This window comes from Brassica napus, chromosome C5 (genome assembly GCF_020379485.1).
Source record: "Brassica napus cultivar Da-Ae chromosome C5, Da-Ae, whole genome shotgun sequence".
In the NCBI taxonomy this organism is placed as follows: domain Eukaryota; kingdom Viridiplantae; phylum Streptophyta; class Magnoliopsida; order Brassicales; family Brassicaceae; genus Brassica; species Brassica napus.
In genome coordinates this window covers 17,369,113-17,389,787 of record NC_063448.1, presented here as the reverse complement: position 1 = coordinate 17,389,787, position 20,675 = coordinate 17,369,113, and the positions used below count along the sequence as shown (strand labels likewise).

At 33.5% G+C, this 20,675-nt stretch overlaps 1 long non-coding RNA gene across 9 annotated transcripts; it reads right to left on the bottom strand.

Moving 5' to 3' along the window:
- Positions 1-2,885: 2,885 nt before the first annotated feature.
- Positions 2,886-19,966, bottom strand: LOC106401160. 9 transcript variants are annotated; one of them, XR_007323474.1, is made up of 10 exons: positions 19,541-19,966; positions 19,231-19,429; positions 18,840-19,131; positions 17,496-17,614; positions 16,913-16,935; positions 10,179-10,222; positions 9,361-9,501; positions 8,728-8,980; positions 3,388-8,639; positions 2,886-3,299 (listed from the first exon to the last, which is right to left on the bottom strand). It is a non-coding gene; the product is annotated as an uncharacterized LOC106401160 (long non-coding RNA). The 9 variants fall into 9 exon arrangements; XR_007323466.1 differs by having other exon boundaries at positions 17,496-17,592; positions 19,541-19,954; XR_007323471.1 differs by lacking the exon at positions 9,361-9,501 and having other exon boundaries at positions 17,496-17,592; positions 19,541-19,959.
- Between the last annotated feature and the right edge of the window lie 709 nt (positions 19,967-20,675).

Genomic DNA, 20,675 nt, shown 5'->3' with positions numbered 1-20,675 from the left:
CTGGAAATTATGTAAAATCCTGAAAACAGTAGTTTACTCGTTGCTTGACGTTAAATTTCATGAAAGGGACGTTGAGAACTTTGGGACCATTGTCCATATCAGTTACATGCCAATATAAAAAGAAAAAAAAGGAAAAAAAGTCACAATGTGGAACCCAATTGTCAAGATCAGTTACATGCCTTTAATATTATGTTCTTTTGTTTTTTGTTGTGTTTTATTACCACTTTTTTTCATTTGCTATTCCTCTAAGTGGTCACTGGTCACACCACAATGTCATTCTCCATCGTCAGTACACACTTATGAGTTGGGAGCAAGTCCAATGGTTGATGATTTAAGAATCTGAATCGACAGCCGATTCAATTTAGGTAACCGGTTTAGTAAGTAAATATGATATATCAGTTGAATGAAATGAATGAACAAATGACATGGTAAATAAACTTAAGTTACGTAACTTATATAACATTGTCAATACATTAATAAAATTAAATGTATAAATTCGAGAATCTGCAATCTTACAAGTAGAAAAATTCACCCAGACAAAGAGTTTAGTGTAAAATTCACAAAGTATGTTACTATTTTTCAGTAGTCACTCTTGGGGTAACCGGCAACGTGTAACCAACTAACCATAGATAATGGAGGATCTTCCGGACAAATATTTATGTCGGTCGAAATTAATACGCACATGTATATATATGTTTTATTTAACTTTCTATCATATACAATTACACATCAGACGGTCTATTATTATGTGTGAAAGGAAAAAGCAAGCCTTCTTCGTCATCATCATTGCAGAAGAAGAAAAAAAGGAGAAATTGTGTTCAGTGAAATAACACACGGCAACATTTGGTGTCTCTAGTTAGATCTTTCCAGGAACTGTAGCTGTTGACTTGACTCTCTTCTAACATTCATTCATTAGAAAATTAACAGTGACATGCACACGTTTAAGTGGGACCGCACTTATTTTTTGCAACAAAGAGTTTATGTATGTGATATGTTGGGAAAACGCCTTATTCGTACCCGAACTAAGATTCGTTGAAAAAATACATACCGTAATTATTATTACATGCCAAAACATACATTCACTAATCCAAAATTTGTAATTCATGCCTGAACTAAGAATCGATAAAAAAATACATATTCCAACTCCTATTCCATGCCAAAACATACCTTAACTAATCAAAAATTTGAAATTTATGTTAAGTCTTTAGAAATCAACGCTAATCCCAATCTATACTATCATTTGCGAAGTAATTTTTCGCAACAGAGCTTTCACGTTAAAAATTAGAGTGGCTAAAGTCTATGTTATCCTTAATGAATTTTTATATATATTCTATTATATAATAAAACAAATTTTACATTAAAAATCTTATATATTTTTTGAAAAATAATTACGATGATTCTTATATATTGTGTTGTTATCTTAAAATAATATTTTACTATTATAAAAGTAAAAAAAATTAAGCAAAGTGATTTTTTACAATATTATATTTAAAAAAAATATAAGATAATTCTTATATATTGTGTTGTTATCTTAAAATAATATTTTACTATTATGAAAGTTAAATTTTAAGATAAAAATAATATCTAAGTAAATATTAATGAAGCAATATATTTATATAAGGATATTTTCTAAGAAGTGATTTTAAGATATATTTGTATAAGTAAATATTATAAGTAAATAATATTTACATCAAGATAACAACACAATATATAAGAATTATCTTTAAAAAAATATATATATAATATTGTAAAAAATCACTTCTTTTAATTATTTTTACGTTTATAATAGTAAAATATTATTTTAAGATAACAACATAATATATAAGAATCATCATAATTATTTTTTAAAAAAATATATAAGATTTTTAATATAAAAATCATTTTATTATATAATAGAATATATATATATATATATATATATATATAAATATAAAAATTCATTAAGAGTACATAGACTTTAGCCACTCTAAGTTTTAACGTGAGAGTTCTGTTGCGAAAAATTACTTCGAAAATAGTAGTATAGATTGGGATTAGCATTGACTTCTAAAGACTAGACATAAATTTCAAATTTTTGATTAGTTAAAGTATGTTTTGGCATGTAATAAGAGTTGAGATATGTATTTTTTTATCGATCCCTAGTTCAGGTATGAATTTCAAATTTTTGATTAGTGAAGGTATGTTTTGACATGCATTAAAAGTTGGAGTATGTATTTTCTGAGCAATCCTTAGTTAGAGCATTAATAAGGCGTTTTCCGGTGATATGTTTCAAACTTTCAGTTATGTTGTGACCACATCACAGTCAGATTAGGAACCTCAAACAAAGATTTTTTTAATAACATGAAAAACTCTGATCCACTTTTCTTAGCAACAAAGCATATCTGACATTTTTAGATCCATGTTTACCAGAATGTGTAAAGAAACATGATCTTGTGAAGTTTGCTTTGAAGATTCCTATAAGCATGCAACTAGATTACTATCTCTGTCTGTTTGTCAACTGACATTTTTCTCCTTATGTTGATCTCAGCCGCCCTCTTTCCACTTTTGGTTTTGAAACTTGCCTGCATTTTTAAAGTTTAACCAAATGCACTAACCATATGAATTTGACTGTGAAGCGAAATGGCATATGAGATGGGTTCATATTCATTCTAGTGACTGGAGAATCATCTCAACCTTAGAACCGCAATAAAGACGAGAGTCAGCGGAATCCATGTGTTGTGTAAGTTGTAACTATTAACAGCTAACCTGAATTAAAAAGCCATCAAAGACCATTATTACCTTGTCAAAGTCTTTCACAATACTTGCCTCTAAAGAAGCATTGTTCTCACATCCACGTCTTTGTCTTTAATTATGTAAGAACTAAAAGAAAAGCAAAATGAATGCTAAGCTAAATAAAAAACTGAGCTTTATTGAATAAAATTAATCGAGAATAGGAGAAGAGAATGAGTGTAATAGTCTACGTAGTAATAAACCATGGAAGCTCACAAAACGCCTCCAGTGAGAAAAAAATACCCAAAAAAAAGAGACGAGAAACAAAGTGCTTATAGTCTTATAGATGTTATTGCCGCTTGTTAACGTAGTAGCTCCTAAACACGAAGAGCCAATGTTAACACGAGAGGCAGTCTACTAGATTCCGCATTGGACAATAAGAAGCTTTCGATTGATAGGTCTCTGCTACTGCTATTACTGCTTCCCATTCTCGTTAGGCGTGACCTTTCTTCTGATGAGCTTTCTCTAATCAGACTGCACAGATTATCCAATTGATGCATCACTTGACGCTGTCCACGTGAGAGAGTCAATATCTGGTTGCACCATAAACAGCAAACTCAGCGTTTCGAAGCAATATAACAACAAAATTTCAAATTTCATAAACGAGAGAGGTAGACTCACCTCTTCCATTAATGGCATAATATCCTTGGCTAATTGGGAGGATGAGGATGAACGAGGCATTATAGAATTTGTCAAACAGCCATTGTCTAGACCAGAAATGAAATATGAAGTTGGAGCTGAGCCATTGCAGACTTCAGCTTGGAGAGTTTCTGTTGCAGCTCAACTTTGAGTTTAGCTCTTCAATCCGGTTTGTGAACTCCTCCATTCTCTCATTGAGTGATGATATTTGTTCCGAAAGCTGTCATAAACCCCTAACAATAATATCAAAAACCATGAAAATTGCACTGTTAACAACTTTCAATTACAAAACGACAACTTTAAAGTTGCCTAGTAAGGGAAAAGAAAAAAGACATATTTGGAGGAAGGCTTATGTAGATGGTTTGAGACGAGAAGGCCTCATTCATAGCTTATAAGATCTAGATGTAGATCGTTTCATTACTTTGAGTTTGTATAAAACAAACTCTAGAAGCACTTGATGTAACACAGGCTTTTTCCGATTGAATAAATTTTGCATTCATTCGAAAAAAAAATATATATATAGGTTCGTGGAATGAACGATCCATCCAATCCTAGCTGTGATGCAGTGCTCTGCAAAAAAAAAAATATATATATATGGGGTGCTAAGAACCTCACCCTAAGGACCTCCCAATAATCATGCTTAACAATGTTTTCTCATACACTCCCTCAAAGGAAGTGTACCTTCTGAGGTTCTTGTTTCTCATGGCCACTCTATCTGCAGACGCTCGTAAGGGTGTTCAAATCATCTGGTAGGGCCTGTAATGCACGAACCCAAATGATATGTAACGGAAAAAAAAAAAGTAAAAAGCTCATCGTCTGAGCAGCAAAATCATACCATTACTTCATTAGTTCATTTATCAATTTTTCAAGTTATGAGAATTGTGTTTTATGTACAGAGACTGCAGAGACTTGTCAACATCTATTTTTTGGATGTAGATATTCTAGGAAAATCTGGAGGGAGTTAGCTGAAGGAATTACGGGAAGTGAGTTTACTTATGAATGGAATGATATTATTGATGCTATTTCAAGACAACGTCAAAAGACTACAGAGGGGTTTCTGCTTTGCTATGCTTTTCAAGTTCTGGTTCATAGTATCTGGCGGGAGAGAAATGCTCGTCGCCATGGGGAGCAGCCAAGGGATGAGGGTTTACTTTATAAGTTTGTGGATAAGATAATAAGACTGAAGTTGCTTGCTGTGAAGGGTAAAGGTCAGAGATATTTGGAGGAAGGCTTATGTAGATGGTTTGAGACGAGAAGGCCTCATTCATAGCTTATAAGATCTAGATGTAGATCGTTTCATTACTTTGAGTTTGTATAAAGCAAACTCTAGAAGCACTTGATGTAACACAGGCTTTTTCCGATTGAATAAATTTTGCATTCATTCGAAAAAAAAATATATATATATAGGTTCGTGGAATGAACGATCCATCCAATCCTAGCTGTGATGCAGTGCTCTGCAAAAAAAAATATATATATGGGGTGCTAAGAACCTCACCCTAAGGACCTCCCAATAATCATGCTTAACAATGTTTTCTCATACACTCCCTCAAAGGAAGTGTACCTTCTGAGGTTCTTGTTTCTCATGGCCACTCTATCTGCAGACGCTCGTAAGGGTGTTCAAATCATCTGGTAGGGCCTGTAATGCACGAACCCAAATGATATGTAACGGAAAAAAAAGAAGTAAAAAGATCATCGTCGAAGCAGCAAAATCATACCATTACTTCATTAGTTCATTTATCAATTTTTCAAGTTATGAGAATTGTGTTTTATGTACAGAGACTGCAGAGACTTGTCAACATCTATTTTTTGGATGTAGATATTCTAGGAAAATCTGGAGGGAGTTAGCTGAAGGAATTATGGGAAGTGAGTTTACTTATGAATGGAATGATATTATTGATGCTATTTCAAGACAACGTCAAAAGACTACAGAGGGGTTTCTGCTTTGCTATGCTTTTCAAGTTCTGGTTCATAGTATCTGGCGGGAGAGAAATGCTCGTCGCCATGGGGAGCAGCCAAGGGATGAGGGTTTACTTTATAAGTTTGTGGATAAGATAATAAGACTGAAGTTGCTTGCTGTGAAGGGTAAAGGTCAGAGATATTTGGAGGAAGGCTTATGTAGATGGTTTGAGACGAGAAGGCCTCATTCATAGCTTATAAGATCTAGATGTAGATCGTTTCATTACTTTGAGTTTGTATAAAGCAAACTCTAGAAGCACTTGATGTAACACAAGCTTTTACCGATTGAATAAATTTTGCATTCATTCGGAAAAAAAAATATATATATAGGTTCGTGGAATGAACGATCCATCCAATCCTAGCTGTGATGCAGTGCTCTGCAAAAAAAAATATATATATATATGGGGTGCTAAGAACCTCACCCTAAGGACCTCCCAATAATCATGCTTAACAATGTTTTCTCATACACTCTCTCAAAGGAAGTGTACCTTCCGAGGTTCTTGTTTCTCATGGCCACTCTATCTACAGACGCTCGTAAGGGTGTTCAAATCATCTGGTAGGGCCTGTAATGCAAGAACCCAAATGATATGTAACGGGAAAAAAAAAGTAAAAAGATCATCGTCTGAGCAGCAAAATCATACCATTACTTCATAAGTTCATTTATCAATTTTTCAAGTTATGAGAATTGTGTTTTATGTACAGAGACTGCAGAGACTTGTCAACATCTATTTTTTGGATGTAGATATTCTAGGAAAATCTGGAGGGAGTTAGCTGAAGGAATTATGGGAAGTGAGTTTACTTATGAATGGAATGATATTATTGATGCTATTTCAAGACAACGTCAAAAGACTACAGAGGGGTTTCTGCTTTGCTATGCTTTTCAAGTTCTGGTTTATAGTATCTGGCGGGAGAGAAATGCTCGTCGCCATGGGGAGCAGCCAAGGGATGAGGGTTTACTTTATAAGTTTGTGGATAAGATAATAAGACTGAAGTTGCTTGCTGTGAAGGGTAAAGGTCAGAGATATTTGGAGGAAGGCTTATGTAGATGGTTTGAGACGAGAAGGCTTCATTCATAGCTTATAAGATCTAGATGTAGATCGTTTCATTACTTTGAGTTTGTATAAAGCAAACTCTAGAAGCACTTGATGTAACACAGGCTTTTTCCGATTGAATAAATTTTGCATTCATTCGAAAAAAAAAAATATATATAGGTTCGTGGAATGAACGATCCATCCAATCCTAGCTGTGATGCAGTGCTCTGCAAAAAAAATTATATATATGGGGTGCTAAAAAAAATTTTGGAAAGAAACATCCTTGGAATTTTGAAGTTGTTTTCCTCAAGTACTTCCATCTCTAAATCTCAAACTTAGAAACATGATCTCTGCTTCTGTTCCTGACACCTCTTGGAGACTGATCCTGTTTATCCTGGACACTCAAAACAAACATTAAAATACCAGGATCATATGTGCAAGACAAGTACTTGTTCAGATCAGAAACCAAAGTTTATTTCCCTAGAACATGTAGCACACGTTTCAGATCATCATGAAGCCTATCAAAGTAAGTGTTGTACACCAGAATGATGTCAGAGCACGTGACAGCACAGTTACTAAAGAACAAATTCAAAACATGCGCAAGTTTCTCAGATTTAGAACACAAAAAAATCAATTTCAAACCGAGAATTACTTATCCAAGAATCAACACTTTTATCAAAGAAGGTGTTGTAAATCAGAATGCTTTCAAGGCATGAAATATCATAGGACATTTTTGAAACGTGCCTAACATGATCAGAATTAGAATACAAAAGTTCAAGATCAGATTTCAAAACAAAATCACAACAAAAGTCGGTTTTAGCTCTAAGTGATTTCTGTTACAGCAAAGTCTTAACCATAAATTCGTCCAAGGCACAAGTGGATGCAAAAAAGTTACCAGTGATCAGTGCATATCTATAACAACTTAGATTAAAGCTATTTTCTTAGAAGACAAATGAATCAAACGAATTTCTAGCACAAAAATCAGGTTGTTGCAAATCAAGCTCAAAAGACTCTTCAAAATAATCAAAACCTTTGCTATGTTTCAAGAACTGATCAAAACTCGAAACAAATCCAGAATTGATGCCATTGTCATGTTGAAAACGTTTTTGATCAAGAAGTTCATCAGGTTCAAACACTTTAAAAGAATTAAACATGTTTTCGAAAACATAATCTGAAACATGAAATTCTTTAACCTTGTCAAAACCAAAACGTTTCACATCTTGAGAGCTGATCTTAACACACATTTCAGACAGAAAATTAATCAAATCAAGTTTCTCACAGTGCTCTTGAATGTATGTGGTCGAAGGCGTAGGAGTTGTGCCTGGATCAAAACAAAGATGATTCTCCATGTTGATGGATGTCATGCTTGGTGCTTTCTCATCAAAGGTAGGATCAAGTTCGTCTTCCTCATCAAAGATGAGACCTAGGCCATCGTCCAAGTGTCTCCTAGTATCAAGAAGCGGTCCTTGATGTGGGTAGTCGAATGGCTTTTCCTCAAAATCCTGTGAAAATAGAACAAGACTACTCGGATGCTCCGGTTGCAAAAAGGTTAGTTCTGCAATAGTCTGTTCTTTATCAAACATAAAATTGGTTCTGGAAAAGGAAGATCACAATTATCCTCACAAATCATCAAACTTTCAATCAGCTCTTCATCATACTCATCAAAAATTGGTAAAGAATCTGAAAAATGTTTTAGATCTTCAAGGTTGTTTTCACATTTACCTTTGGGTTTTTCCATTGATGAATAAGGATGGCTTAGCTACAGGTGCACCTGTCGTTGTGCTCTTCTTTAATTATGTAAGAACTAAAAGAAAAGCAAAATGAATGCTAAGCTAAATAAAAAACTGAGCTTTATTGAATAAAATTAATCGAGAATAGGAGAAGAGAATGAGTGTAATAGTCTACGTAGTAATAAACCATGGAAGCTCACAAAACGCCTCCAGTGAGAAAAAAATACCCAAAAAAAAGAGACGAGAAACAAAGTGCTTATAGTCTTATAGATGTTATTGCCGCTTGTTAACGTAGTAGCTCCTAAACACGAAGAGCCAATGTTAACACGAGAGGCAGTCTACTAGATTCCGCATTGGACAATAAGAAGCTTTCGATTGATAGGTCTCTGCTACTGCTATTACTGCTTCCCATTCTCGTTAGGCGTGACCTTTCTTCTGATGAGCTTTCTCTAATCAGACTGCACAGATTATCCAATTGATGCATCACTTGACGCTGTCCACGTGAGAGAGTCAATATCTGGTTGCACCATTAACAGCAAACTCAGCGTTTCGAAGCAATATAACAACAAAATTTCAAATTTCATAAACGAGAGAGGTAGACTCACCTCTTCCATTAATGGCATAATATCCTTGGCTAATTGGGAGGATGAGGATGAACGAGGCATTATAGAATTTGTCAAACAGCCATTGTCTAGACCAGAAATGAAATATGAAGTTGGAGCTGAGCAATTGCAGACTTCAGCTTGGAGAGTTTCTGTTGCAGCTCAACTTTGAGTTTAGCTCTTCAATCCGGTTTGTGAACTCCTCCATTCTCTCATTGAGTGATGATATTTGTTCCGAAAGCTGAATCATAAACCCCTAATAATAATATCAAAAACCATAAAAATTGCACTGTTAACAACTTTCAATTACAAAACGACAACTTTAAAGTTGCCTAGTAAGGGAAAAGAAAAAAGAGATATTTGGAGGAAGGTTTATGTAGATGGTTTGAGACGAGAAGGCCTCATTCATAGCTTATAAGATCTAGATGTAGATCGTTTCATTACTATGAGTTTGTATAAAGCAAACTCTAGAAGCACTTGATGTAACACAGGCTTTTTCCGATTGAATAAATTTTGCATTCATTCGAAAAAAAAAATATATATAGGTTCGTGGAATGAACGATCCATCCAATCCTAGCTATGATGCAGTGCTCTGCAAAAAAAAAATATATATATATGGGGTGCTAAGAACCTCACCCTAAGGACCTCCCAATAATCATGCTTAACAATGTTTTCTCATACACTCCCTCAAAGGAAGTGTACCTTCTGAGGTTCTTGTTTCTCATGGCCACTCTATCTGCAGACGCTCGTAAGGGTGTTCAAATCATCTGGTAGGGCCTGTAATGCACGAACCCAAATGATATGTAACGGAAAAAAAAAAGTAAAAAGATCATCGTCTGAGCAGCAAAATCATACCATTACTTCATTAGTTCATTTATCAATTTTTCAAGTTATGAGAATTGTGTTTTATGTACAGAGACTGCAGAGACTTGTCAACATCTATTTTTTGGATGTAGATATTCTAGGAAAATCTGGAGGGAGTTAGCTGAAGGAATTATGGGAAGTGAGTTTACTTATGAATGGAATGATATTATTGATGCTATTTCAAGACAACGTCAAAAGACTACAGAGGGGTTTCTGCTTTGCTATGCTTTTCAAGTTCTGGTTCATAGTATCTGGCGGGAGAGAAATGCTCGTCGCCATGGGGAGCAGCCAAGGGATGAGGGTTTACTTTATAAGTTTGTGGATAAGATAATAAGACTGAAGTTGCTTGCTGTGAAGGGTAAAGGTCAGAGATATTTGGAGGAAGGCTTATGTAGATGGTTTGAGACGAGAAGGCCTCATTCATAGCTTATAAGATCTAGATGTAGATCGTTTCATTACTTTGAGTTTGTATAAAGCAAACTCTAGAAGCACTTGATGTAACACAAGCTTTTTCCGATTGAATAAATTTTGCATTCATTCGAAAAAAAATATATATAGGTTCGTGGAATGAACGATCCATCCAATCCTACCTGTGATGCAGTGCTCTGCACAATTGCCGATCTTTACCTTGCACCTGATTATTACAAATTTAGATTTTTATAGTAATATTGTTTAAACAAATTGTATAAATTTAAGGAAAGTTTACTCAAACATTACATATTTATATTTGATAATTGACTAGAACCATACAAATTTTTTTTTTATTACTGCCATTTTTTTATACCAAGCGTGCTTTTTTTATGTTATGAGAAAAACGTATTTACAAGAATGTCATTACTTTTTAGTGCCACATAAGCAAAAACTCGGCGCCACGTAGGAATCTGGTTCCGTGTTTTCATTAAGTCAGCCGTAAAGTGCTATATACGTCGTTACGACTGAGTTATTGCTACGTTGCGGCTGAATTAAACAACGCGGCTGACTTAAGAGAAAAAAAAATGACTTAAGAACATAAGTCAGCTGTTAGTTACGGCTGATTTACAGAAATATGGCTGATTTATGGGATAACGACTGACTTACGTACACGCGTTATGGCTGACTTATACATCAGCAATTTGATTTCTGGAAAATTCGGCTGAGTTATAGTTAAGACATGGCTGAGTTATGTTTCCACGGCTGAGTTATTGAATTTACGACCGACTTACGGGATGTTGTTACGGCCGAGTTATATTTAATCAGCCATAATTGGATGGATTAACAGAAAACTTAGCTTATTTACGGCTGACTTACTAGCGAAAGATTAACTACTAGAATAGCATTCGTTTGATGGCTGATTTATTTGACGATACGACTGACTTATGATTTTGCATCCTAATTACGGCTGATTTATTAGCAAAAGATTAATTACTGAAATAGTATACACGTTTCGGCTGACTTACATTGTACATGAGCGCTGATTTATTTAGGTTGAGTTATATATTCGTTTGGCGGCTGACTAACCGATTTTCCATGTCATCAACTCGGATTTGCCATGTCATCACTAGTCTAATGTTACAACAGTAAAATAAGGGTCTATGTTATCTTTATTCTTCATCTTTTTTATCTATCTTCTTCATCTTATTCTTCATCTTTCTCTGAGATCTTATGGATCTGGTAATTATTGTTTCCGCAATTAGGTCTATAAACATAGATTTAAAAAAAAAATTGAAAATCTGAGACAGATCTACTGCAGTCCTCGTCGTTTTCGATGATGATCGGTTAAAGAGAAGCTTCCTCTCCTCCAGTGTCATGTATGGCGGTCCGACATCCTGAAAAAATGCTCCCTCTCTCATTGGATTCGTTGTCTTGCAGAATAAGAAAGACTCAAAAAGCGAGATGAAGAAGCTAAGTTCTGTAAATTGTAAGAAAAGGAGAGAGTTGAACAAAAAAGTAAGAAAATGAGAGAAGACGAAGAAGATGATGAATTTAAAAGATGATTTTATATGTTTGATGAATCAGATGGTGCGTCATCTGAATATGATAACTTTAGTTCATACTGTGAGTCTCAACACATACGTTATGGCTGAATTCTGCATACGTTACGGCTGAGTTATGCATACGTTACGGCTGAGTTTATAATTTTTTATAACTTTATAGTTCTATAGTTTAGAGTTTGAAGTTCAAATTTACGAAAATATTAAAGTTTTAATATTGTGTTCAAAAGATAAACTTTATAATTTAATAACTTTATAGTTCTATAGTATAGGGTTTGAGGTTCAAATTTAAGAAAAGATTAAATTTTTATATTGGGTTCAGAGTTGAAGGAATGATTTTGTTCCCGCCTAAAACATTTTGTTCCCGCCCAAAATATGACATGTCGCGAAACAAATTACACTTGATGGCTGTGTTATAGGAACGTTGCGGCTGGCTTATACTATTCAGATTCGTTACGACTAAGTTATGCATACTTTACGGCTGAGTTATGCATACGTTACGGCTGAGTTATAATCAAATTACAGCTGACTTATGTATACGTTACGATTGAGTTTATAATTTTTATAACCTTATAGTTCTATAGTTTAGGGATATAGGTTCAAATTTAAGAAAATATTAAAGTTTTAGTATTGTGTTTAGAGTTGAAGGAATGAGTTTGTTCCCGCCTAAAATATTTTATTCCCGCCCAAAATACGAAACGCCGCGACGGCTGAATTATAGGAACGTTTCGGCTGGCTTATACCACTCAAGAGACAAATCAGTCGCATAAACAACATAGATCTAAAAATTTAAAAATCTGAGTGATATCACTCAAATTACCCTAAGGAGTGATTTATACTCTCTCAAATAAGAGGTCGAGTTGTAGTACTTAGGGATCAAATTCACAGGGAGATAGGGAACCAATTAGATCTAAACAGTTATTGATTAAGCTAGGCTAATAGTTTATAAAGCAGTAAATAAGCAGTAAACAAGTTGAACAAGACAACTGTTCAGCTTGGCAGAGAGTTGTTTGATGGAAGGATGGTTTGCTAGATCTAGGGTTTTTATTCAGGAAATTAGGATTATAATGATATATATGTATGAGAAGTTTGTTGGATGCACAAGAACTCAAACAATAACAATAATCTACCAGCTCTCGCATGTCTAGATTATATATCACTAGATCTAAGATCTCAACTCTCGCATGTTGATCTGTAGAAAGTGTCGATCGACGATTCGATTGGAATGTCGATCGATACACCTTTCAGACCGTCAATCGATACAACTACCGAGTTGTCGATCGACGATCCTTCCAGCGAGCTTTACCGAGAAGGTTTGAACTATGTTCACTAGGTTCCTAGATCAACTCTCGTCTTTCTCTAGGAATCCTAGCACAATATCAATTATTCAGGAGATAAACCATGCTCTCGCGTGCGCCTATTAATCCTAACATCATGGCTCTAGTTCGCGACTCTAGAACACAAGCAATAAGTATAATTCAATTGATGGACATCCTAGAAACTTAGCAATCTATATTTGGGGCTAATCCCTCATCCTATCTGAACCCTAAACCTAACAGATGGATCTATTCAAGCATAAAGTTGTCACAGGAAATCATATATGAATAGATGAAATTGCAATAGAATAAATATGAAAACCAAAGGAGTTCCAGGAGGACTCTGAAGGAGTTCCTCCTTTCTCTCCTAACTAAGAACAAGAATCAAAGAAAGCTTAGATAGCGTAGCCGTCAACAATGGCTTATAAATAATATAAATAGGGTTTCTGATCGTCCAAGGGTATTCTGGTAATTTGGGGTTGCTTCTGGACTTCAACGGTCATAAAATATGCTCATCCGATATTCTGGCATCACTGTCGACCGACACCAATGCTGCTTCATCGATCGACAGTCCTTCATCTCCTCGACAGTTTCCTCTCGCGAGGCAGACTGACCACTCTTCAGTAAAACGGCAATAACTTATGCTACAAGATGCTGATTGACCTCAAACTGGTGGCATTGGAAATATAACTCAAATATCTATAGCTTTTGTTAAAAGATGAGCTCAATCTAACGGTGGGAAGGTCTCCATCCATAGCTGGACATCTAACGCGTCTGTGCAGCTCTGCACTCAAAAAGGCTCCAAAAGACACCAAAATTACCAATTTCCTCCAAATCATCCCTAAACTTGTAAACACTCTAAATAGACTCTATATAGTAATAATTAGTTATTAAAACACTTATAGACCAGAGCTAAAAGTGGGTAAAATCCATGGTCTATCACTGAGACAAATTTATAGCAGTGGTTGTCGTCTTCGATCATGGTCGGTTAGAGAAGAAGCTTTCTCTCTTCCAGTGTCATGTATGGTGATCCGACATCCTGTTGCTTCCTCTCTCATCGGATTCGTCGTTTTGTAGAAGAAGAAAGAGTTAAAGAGAGAGAGATGAGGAGGCTAAGTTCCGTCAATTGTAAGAAAATGAAGGCTATAATTTAGTGATTGTAAAAGAACATATATAAATGAACATATATCAACTGAATTTGAGTTTTAGGGTATATTTGTATAAATGATTGTAAGAGAACATATATCAACTGAATTTGAGTTTAGGGTATATTTGTATAAGTGATTGTAAGTGATTGAGTTTAGGGTATATCAACTGAATTCAGTTTTTCGATTTTAGGGTATGTTTGGGATATGGCTGAGTTATCTAGAGGACACAGCTGAGTTATATAAACGATATGGCTGAGTTATCTAAACGACACGGCTGAGTTATATAAACGATACGACGATTTGGGATAAGACGCTTGCGGAAACGATTTCAGAGTTGAAGGAATGATTATGTTCCCGTCCAAAATATGAAACGTCTCGAAAAAAAATTACACTTGACGGCTGACTTATAGGGCTGACTTATAGGAACGTTACGGTTGACTTATACCATTCAGATACATTACAGTTGAATTATGCATACTTGTTGAGTTATGCATTCGTTACGGCTGAGTTTAATTCTAAACCAACCCTAATCTAAAACCTAGAAACATAAAAGCTAGCAGCCGTCGTCAACAAAATCTAAATCTAACTAAATCACCGTGTGTTTCTTCCACATCACGTGGCCGCAAGGTCATTATTGTCTTCTTCCTTCGCCACCGCAATCTCGTTACCACGAGAGCTCCGACGTCTTCAAGTCACACAGCGGTTTTGTTACCTCCTCCACCACCAAGCTCCTCTGCATTGTCTACCTTCCAGTAACAAGAACAAATTCAAAACATAGAAAAAGAGCGAGAGAGATTGAAAGAGAGAGAGAGGTGACCAGTGTGGTGACAAGCGGTGGTGGTGGTGACTACGGTGAAGACGAAGATGGATCTGAGAGACGTCAACGATGATGACGTCGGCGAGTATAGATGGCGACGATGACGAGCTCAATATCCGTGACGACGGCGAAGACCAGTCTTCTTCGAACTTTTTTCTTCTTCTCCAGCAATCTTCTTTTCTTCTTTGACGTTTCTTCTTCTCTCACTTCTAAGATTTAAAAACCAAATTTACTAAGGCATAAGAAATGAATGATGACGTATGAATCTCTCTTGTTTACAAGACATAAAGTGAGAGTGATGAAGAAGATCTGGGACTGTGAAGAACTCCCGAAAGAAAGAAAAGAGGAGAAGGAGACATCGAGGAGAAGAGAGAAAGTGAAGAAAAAAAACATTTTAGACCATTAGATCAAAACTCATCAATGGTCAAGAATTGTAATCATTGTACTAAAAAACTAACCAATGAGAAAGAAGTTAGAAGATAACTCCAAGATGGATTTGTATCACTTAGATTAAAAAAATCAATGGTTAATGTTTTAATTTTGATGGTTAAAGTTATATTTTATATTAAACTGTATTTTTGATAAAGTTTTAAAATAAAGTTTTATATTTTAAAACTTGGATTTTATTATGTTGATTTTTTGATGTGTGGTTTAAATATGAAGTTTTAAGTTTAGGGTATATAATTGAATGAGTTTAGGATTTGGTATATAGTGTTTTGGGTTTCGATTTAACATTTAAGATTATATTTTTAAATAACAAAAATATTAGAGTTTTAACATTTGTAGTTAGAATTTACGGTATATGATTAATTTTTTTTTTTTAAGTTTGAAGTTTAATGTTTGATGATATAGGTCAAAGCACTTGGTTTAGAGCATCTCAAACAGTCCATTATCCCCTTATTTTTTAAAGGGTTTTGCATTCCAACAACCCTTTATCCCCTTACTAGGGTCTGCGGGCGGGATATTAGTTAATTTGTTTAATTTTATTGTGAATCTTTGATTTTAGATACCATTGTTTTTATGGTAAATTAACTCTTAGACTTGCTAATTGTGTTAACTTTTTTGGTTTTTTTCTTTCTAATTTTGTAGTACTCCCATGATGGTGGCACTAATTATGGACGAATGAGATTATGTGATGGGGAAAGTGGCTTTTTGAAGTTGAGATATGTTGTTTAATAACCTCAAGTTGTATTGTTCATATTATCAGATATCAATTGGTTGATGAGTGGATTCTGTTTGTAATATACTAATAATATATTTTATTAGTTATGTACGTTAACATATGTTGTAGCTAAATGATTGAAGATAATAAGTAACTGGTTGAATTTCATAGGAAGCACAAAATTTTATTATTGTTTATTAGTAGCATAGGTAGCATCTTTCGTTTATGTTGTTTGGGTGTCATGTTATTCTCGCCTTTGGAGTCTGTATAGTTTAAATGTAACATAGGATCGGAGTTCTTCCAAGCATACTTTGTAAATGATTTCTTGATTTGATTCCAACACTTTTCTCTCATATTTTCGTTATGATGCCACCCAAGTTTGTCGAGACATGTTTTTATTTAATGTGGTGCCTAGATTATCTATCAGATTAAAACTCAAGTACAAAATAGTTTTGTTTGGAAACTTTGATATCTATGCTAAAAAGAAGATTGTTTGGAATCTTGGATTGTAGTGTTAAAAAGAGGTTTAGCTAATCCGTACCCGTTTTTAAAGCCCATCGACTGAAATTAAAGTTTTTAGACGTAAATTTATCATTCTTATCTTCTATAGCCTAACTAATTAAAAATATAAATCCCCAAAAAATTGACTCCCTCTAACAAATCAAATACTCCGTCCGTTTCATATTAAGTGTCGTTTTAGAGAATTTTTTCGTTACAAAATAAGTTTCGTTTTCGATTTTCAATGCAAAATTTATTAATTTTATGCAAAATTTATTTTTCTATTGGTTGAAATATGGTTAGGTGTATAGGTAATAGTGTTTTTTTATAGGAAATGTACAAAATTAATTGTTTCCTTAATCCGTGTGCCGAAACCTAAAACGATACTTATAATGAAACGGAGGGAGTATTACCTTTTTTTTTTCTTTCCTTCATCCTTTCTCCCCACGTAAAATGCACACAATAAATAAATGATTGATTAGCAAGATATTCTAAAAATACAAAATCAATTAAATGTAACTTCCCTAATTGGTTACCATCTTTTGCGGAAAAAAAGTTTATACTCCCTCCGTTTCATATTAAATGTCGTTTTAGAGAATTTTTTTCGTTACAAAATAAGTGTCGTTTTCGATTTTCAATGCAAAATTTATTTTTCTATTGGTTGAAATATGGTTAGGTGTATAGGTAATAGTATTTTTTTTATAGAAAATGTACAAAATTAATTGTTTCCTTCATCCGTGTGTCGAAACCTAAAACGACACTTATAATGAAACAGAGGGAGTAGTATCTAACATTGAATAAGAATATACGATTGTGTACAATAACAGAAGAGAAAATGTTTGTCCTATATATATCCTCACCATAAATTACGATTAACCTAGATTACTTCACCCATCTATATATATTGACACTACAATTATAGACTTCCCATCCACCTCTCACGGCAGACATGTCAAACGAAAAAAAATGTGTCTTATTAAGGATCTCAAACCTTACCGAGAGGAATGACGTCTGACTCTCAAACTGATTCATTCTTGGAAACAAAGCACCAGTTTTGGAGGAGATACTTTTGAGTGCATCCTTGTAGACCAAGCTGTAAGATACATTTCCTTTCACTATATATACACATATCGATTCTCAACTAATATTAAATCATATTCTTCTGTTTTGTTAAAAGGGTGCTAAAATCCAGGCATCATGCAAAAGATCTAAAATGTTTCGTTAACTGAGACAATTTTGTCAACTCTATCTGGTGGAGATGTAAGTGATAGAACCCTCCCTATGTTATCATATTGTACTACTTTATGAAGCCTGCGGCTCACGTTAATATTTATGTTCAAATTAACAGAATGCATTTTTCATATGTTTTTAGCTTCCTGCGATAGATTGTATCAATGAGAACTCATCTGAAGATTTTTCAACCCCAAGTAACAAGCCTAAGGAAGATGACTGTGATCAAATGGACATGATATCTACTTCTAAGAAGTTATGCACTAAGATCATAAAGAAGGAGAAGACAAAGACTGATTAGTGATGATTTGGCCACCTAATAAAGAGTTATTTTGCTGGGATTTTTAATTTATTGTTTTATGACTTTGCTTTGGTTTTTTATATTTTCGTGATGGTTTTGTTACATTGATATTCCCTTATCTATTTATTCAATAAAGTTTGTTTTGTTTTTAATTATTGAATCACGTGAAGATTAAAACAATACATATTTTTGTATTATATACTTCAACGAGTCTAACCAAATACTCTTTGTCATTCTTTTCACGTCTAACCAACAACTTAACAACAATCATTCTTATGTCCTTCACTTGACGTAAATAATTTAAGAAATGCCTTCAAAGAACTAGCTTACTCATTTAATAGGTAAATATGTCTTGGAATGATAGACTCACAGTATACACATTTATTTTTTCTATATAAATTATAAATTGATTCTGTTTTTGAATGGAGGTTTCAGACTTCAGCATAATTGGTTTCATCTGATGGTTGAGGAAGAGATTTGGCGTTGTTGTCAACCTATATCTCATCTATTTATGAAACACTTGATTCAAATAAGTATGCCTTAGCTAGAGTTTTAGACAAGACATACTCTATTTATTCTGCTATTTTCAAACAATTAAGTGTTAATTTTTTTCTACTATTTCTTATACAATCATTCACATTAACAAATATATTCTTCAATCAATCAAGTTAAAAGCTACCAGATATAGTTAAACCAACAAAATAACTTGATCGAAATCCTAGATGCTGCTAAGTTGCTTTCATCTAATGAAAAAGCCAATTGATACTTCATTCACCTAATAGCTAAAATAAATAATGGAATTTACTAACCGTGTTTTGTAATCTGAAGTGTGGTCGACAAATGTGTTGTCTAAATTTCGAATAGGAGTCTGGTCTTCGTACTCCAAAACGTTTGAAATCATGCAAATCAAATAAAACATATATATTATTTACAAACCACCATACACAATGAATTGAGAAAGAAGAATAATACATGACAGTGTATTTGTTACCTCCTATGCGTACATACCATAGTAAAATTTGGGAACTTTATCTCTTTGTATCATCTGCCTAATAGAAAGATTCATCCTTTGCTCCGTTGATCTCTGCAAGGTGATTAAATCTGCACATTTATTTTTATTTACAGAGATATTAGACAAACACACAAATATGAATCTTGACATCAATAAAAAAAGTGATGGAAACTTAAACAATAACTTACACCAACTGTGAGGACATGGAAAACCTTAGAGATCCTCAATTCTGATTCACTGGATTCAAAATTTCGAGTTTTTGTTTCATCACGAACGGTATATTATTTGAGACGTCCATCTTGAACAAACAATTCCATTCATCCTCACTAATTCATCAGCCTCTGCTTTCATTGCTGGTTGCATGTTTCAAGCTACAGAGTCTCCAATCTACAACGATCTCTCATAGTTAATATATATATAAATATGAAACAAACAAAAATCAATACATCTAAGTAACCACATCTCATAATCGAAAGGGAAATATATGTAGACTCTAACCTTTGAATCACTTAAGTATTTTAAGGTTAGCTGAGACAAAGAGATTGAATCCTCGCTTTCCTCATAAAAAATCTCTCCATGATTTGATCTCGGATAAAAAGCATCACCGTGGTAAAGAGATGAACAGAGAAGATGACAATTTTTCTTTGCTTCAACGACAAAAAGGAAGCGTACTCAGAAAAAAAAAGATTAGGTTTGTTTGTTAGCTTTTTTTTTCCGGACTAATCTGTTTGTTAATTAAAATTGGGCTTAGGTTGGACCCTTTGTTTAAATGTTTGCATCTATGGCCCAATTATTTAACTCATACATTACATGTACACAATTGATTAGTAAAATTTATACTAAACTAAAAATTAAAAATACAGAAAAAATATATAAAATTCTATATTACGATGTATATATTGAAATAATATGGAAATATGTTACATTGCTATGTAAAAAAAAATTACAAAATGGTTTACAAATTGTTGACTGAAGTTTATATTTTAATATAATTTCTATTCAAATAAATATGTTAAAAAAAAAACATTATATAAACTGCTTAAACAAAAAATCAATATAAAAGTACTCTACATTTGAGTTCTAAAATCATTTCGTTTAACAACAAATTAAATAAAAGTTTTGAATTCAGATGGTATAAAACAAAGCAAGAGAAAAGAAAAAAAGTTTACAAAAGATACTCTATGTTGAGAAGACTTATTAGAAAGAAAATTTTACTAAGATAGATACATTCAATAATTACAAACAAATAATCTATAGTAAATATAGTATTATCTAAATTACTTTAGTCAAATATAAATATTTAGAGGATACAACTTTCAATAAATAACTAAGTTCAAAAAAAAACTTTCAATAAATAAATTTATTATTAATAACATTTCATATAAATCAATTTTAAATATTAAAAGTTCTAATATGTTTTCAAATTTAGAAATAAATAAATAAAAAGTAACTGATAAATATATTCTTAGTTCAATTTAATACAATTCCGATTTTTATACATTTGTAGAGGGGGTTTGAATCGGACTATCTTCTTTCCGACAAAGTTTGTAGGAACCTAAAAACATGTAAATGTAAATAACTATATGTCTAAGAATATCGTTAAATAGTTTAAAAATACAAAAATAAAATTCAA